This window comes from Terrapene carolina, unplaced genomic scaffold (genome assembly GCF_002925995.2).
Source record: "Terrapene carolina triunguis isolate 2854851 unplaced genomic scaffold, T_m_triunguis-2.0 Scaffold68, whole genome shotgun sequence".
Taxonomy (NCBI): Eukaryota; Metazoa; Chordata; order Testudines; family Emydidae; genus Terrapene; species Terrapene triunguis.
In genome coordinates, this window is record NW_020664419.1 from 35756437 (window position 1) to 35766706 (window position 10270).

Sequence of the window (10270 nt, forward strand, 5' to 3'; positions counted from 1 at the left end):
CAATAATCAATCTTGGTTGAACTGAAAGCCTGCATCAGCCTTATAATACCAGAAGTTAAGGAAGAGTTTGTGAATGTTTACCAGATGGTGGAAGGAATCGTGGTAATATGATCAGTTTTATTAGAATTAAACATTTTAAGGTGCTGGATGCAATAACAGAATGGGACAATAATAATACTTAGCACTTATAGCGCACTTTCCATCCAAGAATATCAGAGCACTTTGCAAACATTAAAGCAAGAGGGCAGGTATGTTGAACATTATGCTCATTCTACAGATAAGGGGAAACTTAGGCACAGAGCTGTTGTGATTTAGGCAAAGTCACATCATAAATCAGTGTCAAGGCTGGGAATAGAGCTGTATTTTCTGTCTCCCAAACTCTAAGAATCTGCTGCCTCCCACAGTGTCAACACATGATATAGTCATTTTGATTTATAAAAAGTACCTGTCTGAAATACTGTATCTTGTCATGTCTGGAGACCAGAACGCAGATGAAGCTTAGCTCATAGGTGAAAATAAGGTTGGTTTTCTCTATCTTTCCCTGGTAAATATCACAGTCACCTGAACATGTCCCACAATTTAGTATGATGAGCATCTTGCTCAAGTGGGACTAGGAAAGGTGGGTGAAACTGGTGATTTCTTCTTTTTTGGAGAGTGAAAATTAATGTGAAGTATCTTGTCACATAGCTTTACATGGCTATCTAATTCCTCTGCCTTCAGAAAGTAGATTTTCTGGTAAAATTTTTGGGAGGCTGAAATTTATTCACAGTGAATCATGTGACTAAAAAGCCCCTTTCACTCAAAAATTTGTACGTGAAAATCTTGGAGAGGACGTGGTGGTGGTGGCGTGGTGTGCGTGTGCAAAGGAGTTGTTTGTGACTGGCAGTGTAAAGGGGTCTTAGTGTAATTGAGACTCAGGCTCTTCTGTATAGTTAATTACTAAAACACTGCCATTAGTAGCAGAGGTTATTTCTGACTTTTGGTAAAGAACCATACATGAAAAAAAAAATCAGTAGTGTAATATTTTTAAGAATAAACCAGAAGAAGGGTTTTGTTAACCCAGGTATTCTACTCTGTTTATTTAGGGATCGGTGACAGCATTAAATGAGCAGAAATGAGGTTTTGGCAAAGGCAAATGTATTTGGTTATGGTCATAAATGGTTTGATTTTCCCATGAAATAACATGTAGCAGAAATATAAAATATTTTACCTTAGATGTGTTTTCAGACAGCTTAAGAACACATTATTAAATACTTATGGGCACATTCTCCCTCTTAATGTGCACACATAACTCTGACTAATGGTAACTGGCATTAATGGAACTTAGACATTTTCATCAAGTGAAGAATTTAACACGTAGGGTCTAATTCCACAAATAACCCATCTGTCTTGCACTGTGCAGAAACCAGAAAGATAATGGTAGTGCTAAATCGAGCCCTTAGAAATGAGACAGTCCACCACAACCCAGCAGTGCGTCATGAGTTGGCACTACTATCCATTAGTTTGTCTAGTGCTATGTGAGATGCAAACTGAAGCCAAGGGCTTTTAATAACCTAGAAAACTGATATTTCATCACAGTTGTCTTTTAATCTTCCTGAACACTAAAAGCAGCCCCAAAGGTATGCACATTAATTAAGAGAGGAAATGTTGCTTTCTTTATGCACAAAAAGATAAGGTAAAAGTGGAGAAAGTTCTTTGCAGTTCTCACATCACTTGAGAGATCTCATCTTCTATTTTATCTATAGAGCCCATCACACTATAAGCACTTCCCACATAAATGAACTCTTCATAGCAAGGTTTCTAGTCGAGCTGGGCATGAAACAGTTTGTTCGTCTCTTGAAAATTTTTGAGATATCAAAAAAAATTGCTGTTCCACATTGTGAACTTCAAAAGGTCTTGTGTTTATCTCAATGCGGGAGACCCAACTTCATGTCCCTATTCCAAATCAAACAGACCAGGAACTTGAACCTGTGTCGCCCACCTCTTGGATGAATGCCCTCACCACCAGGCTATGGGCTACTCTAGGAGAGAGTGTGCTCAATCTTTCCTGCTGTAGCTGTTCCACTTTGTATAAATAATTAAATATTCATTGGGTGAGACAGAGGGCAGTAACAACTGATTCTATAATCCAGTAGTTAGAGCACTCACCAGGTTCAAGTCCTTCCAAATCACATATTGTTTGTGTGCACCCAGCTTACCAAGCAACCCACATCACTCTCCATCCTCTTCATTATTTATCACTCCCCCAATTTTTGTGTCATCTGCAAACTTTATCAGTGATGATTTTTTGTTTTCTTCCAGGTTATTGATGAAAATGTTAAATAGCATAGGGCCAAGAACCGACCCAACTCACTCAATGCTTCCCCGTTTACAATTACATTTAGAGACCTATCAATTAGTCAGTTTTTAATCCATGTAATGTGTGCCATGTTAATTTTATATCTTTCTTTTTAATCAAAATGTCATGTGGTATCTGTGATTAATCTCTGAGCAAAAGTATTGCTAAGCTTAAAATGAACAAAGGTATTGTCAGTGTTAGGCCTCAAACTTCTGCTTTGCAAAGGTAAAAAGGCAAAGCTTTGCAGAGGTGAAAAGGACAAGCTTTGCAGAAGTAAGCTAAGACTTGTGGTCAAAACGCGCTGCAACCAGATAACACATTCTAACTCCTATAAAGTGAGATAAGTTGTGTCCCTGGGCACAGCTTGTCTAACCCACAATTAAAACAATTAGCTACAAGAAAATAAGTAAGTATAAATTATACAGTCAAAGTGACACAAGGAGATAAGTAACCACAATAAAGATTTGGCTGACTCTAATTGGTCGGTCTGTTTTAAGACACGGCCAACAGATCAGATAACAAGTACGAAGGCACGGGACTGTGTATGTGTTTCGGTCATAAGGAAAACCTGACCCACACCCCTGAACCGAAGGGACATTCAATTCGCGACCGTTTGTACCTGGCCAGTGCGGAAAACGGCCAACTGAAGGGTAACGTATTTTCGGGTGAATGCAGGGTAAGGTTATGGAGTAAAGAAGTCTGGTTGCTCGAGCAGAATTGATCTCAAGTTGTATCGATACTATAACGTTAAGATAGTAGTAAGTAGCTGATGAATAATAACTTTACATGTACTTGTGCTTGTCTTCAGTATAACTTGCCATTTATATTAATCCTTATTCAGTGCTGATCTTTATTCTTGCTTTTCTTATTTTGTCTGTGTTGCCTTTATAGTCGAAAGTCATTAAAAACCTTTTCTGAGGAATAATCAGTAGTTTTAACCTTTCTTATATGGGCACTACTCAACCTCATTACATCTGTGTTGGGTGGTGGGAAGTAGTGATCACCCAGGGCCCAATTAGGGTCCTGACATGTGCCTCCCTCTTCCTTTATCTCCGCAGTATCAAGTCAAATGCCTTACAGAAGTCTAAGTATATTACATCAGTACTATTACCTTTGTAAACCAAACTTGTACTCTCATTAAAAAAAGAGATAAAGTTAGTACGACAGAGTCTATTTTCCACAAACATTAATTATATTATCCTCCTTTATTTTTTTATTGATCAAGTCCCAAAGCAGCCACTCCAGTATCTTGCCTGCAATTAATGCAATTACCCAGGTCTTCCTGTTTAATCTTTGTAAATATTGGCACAACACTAGCTTTCCTCCAACCCTCTGGAAGTTCCCTGGCATTCCAAGACTCATTGAAAATCACATTAATGGCCCAGTAAACTCCTAAGACAGCTTTTTTTAAGACTCTTGGATGCAAGTTATTTGGACCTACAGATTTAAAAATTACTTCAGTACCTGCTGTTTAACATCCTTCTGAGATACTAGCAGAATGTAAAAAGTGGCATTACTGTATATAATATGACTGCATCATCCTTTTTTCCCCAATACAGAACAAAAATATTTATGAAACATTTCTGCCTTTTCTGCATTATTATTGATAATTCTACAATTTCCATCTATTAATAGACCAATACCATTGTTAGAATTCTTTTTGTTCCTAAAATACTAAAAACAAACAAACAAAAAAAACTCCTTATTGTCCTTAACTCTGGTGACCATAGATTTCTCCTTGTGTCTCTTTGCTTCCCATATCAAATTTCTATAATTCCTAGCTTCTGATTTATAGTCATTTATAGTTATTACTGTCCACTTCACCATTCTTCCATTTGCTATATATTATTTTTATAGCTGGCTTTACTTTGCCTCTACACTAGTTTGCTTTTAACCAATATGGCCTTCTTCCTTGATAGTGGGATGGTGGCTTTGGGGGCATCTAGTAAGTTAAACAATTTCCACTTATCACTCATATTTTTTTTATTAAATTCTTCCTTCTAGATGATTTGGCTCATAATTATTTTTCAGCTTTGTGAAACTGGCAATATAAAACTGGTCTGGACTTCACTCAGTTTGAACATTATAAATGTAATCAAGTCATGAGCACATGAACCTAAAGCTACCATTAATTTTTAGTTCTATGAGCAGTTCATCTTTATCTGTTAAGTTAAAGGCCCTGATCCTGCAAAGAGAACCACAGCAGGAAAGGTCCCATCTGCGTGACTTTCTTTGTAGGACTGACCTTGGAAACGTCACAATTTCTTTATTCATAATTCCATGTTTCATACTATCTGTATGTAGGGAGCATGTTAGGAATTGTTACCTCTCCAACCTCTTCCCTCTCAATTCTGTCTGAGGACACTCATCACATTAATAGTGAAGTTAGAATTGTATCCTGGATTATTGCTGTAAACAGAGTTGCTCAGATTTTCAGAAGTTTTGAGGACCCACAGCTTCCATTTAAAGGCAAGCAACAGAAAACAGATCTGTGTGCTTGAGTCTTCCACTGAACACATTGAAGCCAGATTCCTCAGTGTGCAGCAACTACCATTCATGTGGCTTTAATGCTTTGATTCAACAAATTGTCCTAATTATTATGATGATGAATCGGCTCATTATGAAAATGTGCAACTTGAAACTCTGCTAGACATTTTACACAGATCTTGAGTGATGAGGAACATGAAACTATCCTGAATCCATGATTACCTCTAAAATTACACTTAATAATATCAAATCTACAACAAAGAGAGTACAAGTGCAAGAACAAGTTTAAAAACATTTTTAACCACCCAGCCTTTTGAGATAGATTGCATTTGTTGGTAATATTGTTTGCATCCTCCTGCCAAAGTGGATCAGACCAATGGTGCATCTAGCCCACTCCTGCATCTCCCTGTTTACAGAGGCCAGTACTGGAGCTTCAAAGGAAGCGTACAGAATGGGGCAGTTTTGAAAGATCCACCCCATCTTCCCTGTCAAGCTTCTAGCAGGTTGCATCCCTGACCATCTTAGCTAATAGCCATTGATGGGCCAATCCTCCATGACCTTACCTAGTTCTTTTTTGAATGCAGTTATAGTTTTGGCCATCACAACATCCCATGGCAATGAGTTCCACAGGTTAAATGTGTAAAAAAGTACTTCCTCTTGTTTGTATTAAACATGATGCCCATTAATTTAATCAGGTGACCCCTGGTTTTTGTATTGTGGAAAAGGGTAAATACTTCTCTATTCACTTTTTCCATATCATTCATGATATTATAGACCTCTATCATATCTCCCATTAATTGTCTCTTTTCTAATCTGAACAGCCCTAATCTTTCCTTGTATGGAAACCATTCCATACCCTTGATCATCTTTGTTGCCTTTTCCTGAACATTTTCAAGTTCCACTATATCTTTTTTGTGATGGGGTGACCAGAACTGGACACAGTATTCAAGGTGTTAGTGTACAATGGATTTATATAGTGGCATTATGAGATTTTCTGTCTTGTTTTCTATCTCTTTCCTAATGGTTTCTAACATTCTGCTAGCCTTTTCGACCACTGCTGCACATTGAGCTGAAGTTTTCAGAGAACTAGCCACGGTGAGTCCAAGATCTCTTTCTAGAGTGGTAACAGTTAATTTAGATTCCACCATTTCCACAATAGGTCTCAGCTGGAGTATTGTGTCCAGTTCTAGGCACCGCATTTCAAGAAAGATGTGGAGAAATTGGAAAGGGTCCAGAGAAGAGCAACAAGAATGATTAAAGGTCTTGAGAACATGACCTATGAAGGAAGGCTGAAAGAATTGGGTTTGTTTAGTTTGGAAAAGAGAAGACTGAGAGGGGACATGATAGCAGTTTTCAGGTATCTAAAAGGGTGTCATAAGGAGGAGGGAGAAAACTTGTTCACCTTAGCCTCTGAGGATAGAACAAGAAGCAATGGGCTTAAACTGCAGCAAGGGAGGTCTAGGTTGGACATTAGGAAAAAGTTCCTAATTGTCAGGGTGGTTAAACACTGGAATAAATTGCCTAGGGAGGTTGTGGAATCTCCATCTCTGGAGATATTTAAGAGTAGGTTAGATAAATGTCTATCAGGGATGGTCTAGACAGTATTTGGTCCTGCCATGCGGGCAGGGGACTGGACTCGATGACCTCTCGAGGTCCCTTCCAGTCCTAGAATCTATGAATCTATGAATTTTGTATGTGTAGTTGGGATTATATTTTCCAATGTGCATTGCTTTGCACTGATCAGTGTTAAATTTCATCTGCCATTTTGTTGCCCAGTCACATAGTTTTATGACATTCCTTTGTATCTCTTTGCAGTCAGCTTTGGATTTAACTATCTTGAATAATTTTGTATCATCTGCAAATTTTGCTGCTTCACATACTTAAAGCAATATGCACACATATGCAATAAAGTGCATTCCAAGACTTATGCCCTGAGTCATCAAACCTGTTAAACATGTGTTTAACTTTAATCACATGTGTAATCCCATCTTTGTTTCGCAAAGCACTTACGTGCTTCTTTACATCCTTTTGGATTTCAGTTAGATTTATGCATGTGCTTAGTACTTTGCTGAGTCTGAGCCATATGAGTGACAGATCAACACATAGATGATTTCCAGCCCTCTCAGGCTATTCTCTATTGGCTTGATGAGCAGCCTAGAACAAAACATTCATGAACAGTTGCAGTGAGCACTCAGCAGCAGCAGCAGGGTGCCAGACTAGTGGGGGGCTGGACTAGTGTTATTCTATATGATCAGATCTAGATTTCAACCAAGTGTACATTATTTATAATATTTTGGAATTATAATGTTTACTTGACTTTTTCCCAGCCTTAGGCAGGTGATAGCAGTAGCATTTTAATTTATATTTAAAACTTAGCATATAAGACTAAGTGAGAGACAGAAAAACAAGATAGTGGAGGGGGGAGGGAAATCCTGGCACAACAATCCAAAAGAGAACACACATTACTCAGAAAAATGCCTCTAGACAATCAGAGCAGCAAGCATATTTCATTTTAATTTACTTAAGAGAATGAGGACACAGCCTGAAAATTGGAACAATCATGTTTGCTGGTTAGAAAGACAATCCAATTTGAAGCCCATAGATAAGTGATCAAAAATGTCTTCTCAGCCTGGGATCGGCGGCAGTGATCCCTCAAGGTCGATCTCTTTCATAGGTTTTATTTTTCATGGGTCCTTTGGTGACTGAAGAGTCCGATTCTTGAGCCGCAGACTCGTTGGCAGACATTGCAGGTGGTGTTGGAAGACAGGGTTGGGCCGTGAGTGCTGTGTGACTGTTGTCTTTCCTTTCTTTTCTGGCATTTTTCTGTGACCAGAGCAAGGCTATTTTCCTCAAAAGTGGACAAGTCTTTCCTCTCCGACAAGTCTTTGCCAGTTCTCCCTATCCTGGGCTGCTGTCTCCCAGTGTTTGGTGTCGATGCCGCATCTCTTGATGTTTATCTTGAAGATGTCTTTACAGCATTTCTTTTGGCCTCCTTGTTTCCTTTCTCCTTTGGTGAGTGGGGCATACAGGAGTTGTTTTGGAAAGTATACATCAGGCATGCGCACACACAGGGCCGGCTTTAGGGCGATTCAGCCAATTCCCCGGAATCGGGCCCCGAAACTTCCCGAAGGAGCTGCCGCTGAAGTCCCGCCACTGTCTTCAGCGGCAGCTCAATCGCTGCCGCGGAGGAAGGTCCCTCCGCCGAAGTGCCGCCAAAGGCACCGGCAGCCAATTGAGCTGCCACCGAAGTCCCAGCACTGTTGTCGTCAGCAGCTCAATCGTTGCCGCTGTCTTCGGCGGCATTTCTGCAGAGGGTCCTTCCTCCGCGGCAGCAATTGAGCTGCCGCCGAAGACAGTGGTGGGACTTCGGCGGCAGCTCCTTCGAATCGGGCCCCGCGGTGCCTAAAGCTGGCCCTGCGCACACAGTGCCCACTCCACCTCAGCTGGTGCTGGATAATCAGGGCCTCAACACTGAAGATGTTGGCCTCTGTGAGGACACTGACATTAGTGCGATGATCCTCCCACTTTATGATGAGGAAGAAAGTGCTGGTGCTGGCATTCCAGGTTTTTCAGGTGTTTTCTGTAGGTCATCCATGTCTCACAGCCATAGAGGAGAATTGGGATTACCACTACTTTGTGAACTAACAGTCTAGTATGTGTTCTGATGTTGTGATTGTTGAATACCCGGCAAGACAGTCTGCCAAAGGCAAGGCTGGCACAGAAAATTCTGTGCTGAATCTCGACATCTATGTTTGCCCTCTGTGAAAAATGGCTGCCAAGATAGACAAAGTATTCTACATTTTCCAGTTCTTCTTTGTAGATATAAATCTTCCTTGCTGGGTCTGTGTAGCGGGGTGATCACCCGCTCTGAGCCTAAAAGGGTTACAGCCAGCCCTGGGAGAGGGCTGGAGCTGCGAGCCAAAGACTAGGCTGATGGGGAAGGCAGCCACAGCTGGGGCCACACCCCGATCAGGCCACAGCTGGCCCTGTAAAAGGAGCTCAGGCAGACTCTCTCTAGCTGTGGAGAGAGATGGGCCTGGCTGCTTGGGAGCTCAGCAGGGTACCTAGAGTGGAGCAAGGCTGGGGAAAGGCCAGGGGAGCTGGGAAGCTCCAGCCTGGAAAACCCCCAGGCTGCAGGCCTTGCTGACGGCCTAAAACAGGTACTGGGTTGCAGAGGGGCAGCCCAAGGGTAGGCAAAGGCAGCAGGTCCAAACCCTCCTTGCTAATGATGAATGGCTTGTATACTGCAGTCTGCCCCAGTGAGCAGGGGCTAGTTGGTGACTGGCAGTAGCCATAGACTGAGGCGAGGTGGGGATAGAGGTTGGGGGTTCCCTGGGGAGGGGAGACCCAGAGCTGTGGGGGTACTTCAGAGGGCAGAACCCCGAGAAAAAAGGGGCACGCGGGATACCGGCCAGCAGAGGGCGCTCCAAGGCTGGAAAAGCTACACATACAGGAAACTTCTCTATATAAACTGTCTTAATGTTCAGCATGCGTGCATACCTAAACATTACTTTTAAAAATATTTGTAAATTGCAATATACCAGGAGACATCACATTTGAAGTTTGCAGTGGGCAGAAGTTTTCATAGCCCTTCAGACTTATTCTGCAGTTTCTATAAGTAATGCATAATTCAATAAGACAGGTGTTGATTTTTAAGTAACCTGACACATTTCTTCATAAAATCCACCACAAGTTACAATCATATGCCCCAATTCAACTGAGCCAATAGGTGCTACAATAATATAAATAATAGATAAGAATTAGGTACTTAGGCACATGCTGAACTTTAAGCATGTGAGTACCCCATGTGAGTAAGTGCTTTGCTGGATCAAGGCCAGAGAGTACTCATCATATTGGAGGATCAAGCCTTTATTGTATCACTGCACGGTAAATTATCTTTAGAAGTTTGGAACCAAATCCCTCTTGCCTTATTCATATGAGTTGTTTCATTGAAGTCAGTGGACCATACTCATGCTTGGTCTAGCCCCAGATTTCAAATGAATTACACCAGGCATAAATTTGGGCCATTGGGACTATTCATGTCAGTCAGGTGAGCGGGGTTTGGTTCTGCTGTAACGTCAAGCTAATATAGACAATAACAAAGATCTGATGTTGGCCTCAAAGTGCTGCAGTGAATTAGACTTTTAGCCTTACTAACAAAACTCTAGTTCATATGAACAAATAGAAATGTTTTAATGGCATCAGCTCTAGAGTTGTTTTCAAAACAATAATAGGAAAGTAATAGGCATGGCCATTACACCTAAAAAAGTGTTTATTTCATTGGCAGAAGGCTGACTCTTGACAATAAAAATGTAATTATTTCATATTAACCCCTGCCCCTCCACCCCATTTATTATGTATTGGTTTGGTACATAGCAAATAATTAATCTGATAGATCTATTCCTATAATAGATTGGGGGGGGTATTTTTGCTCTCTTTGAACAT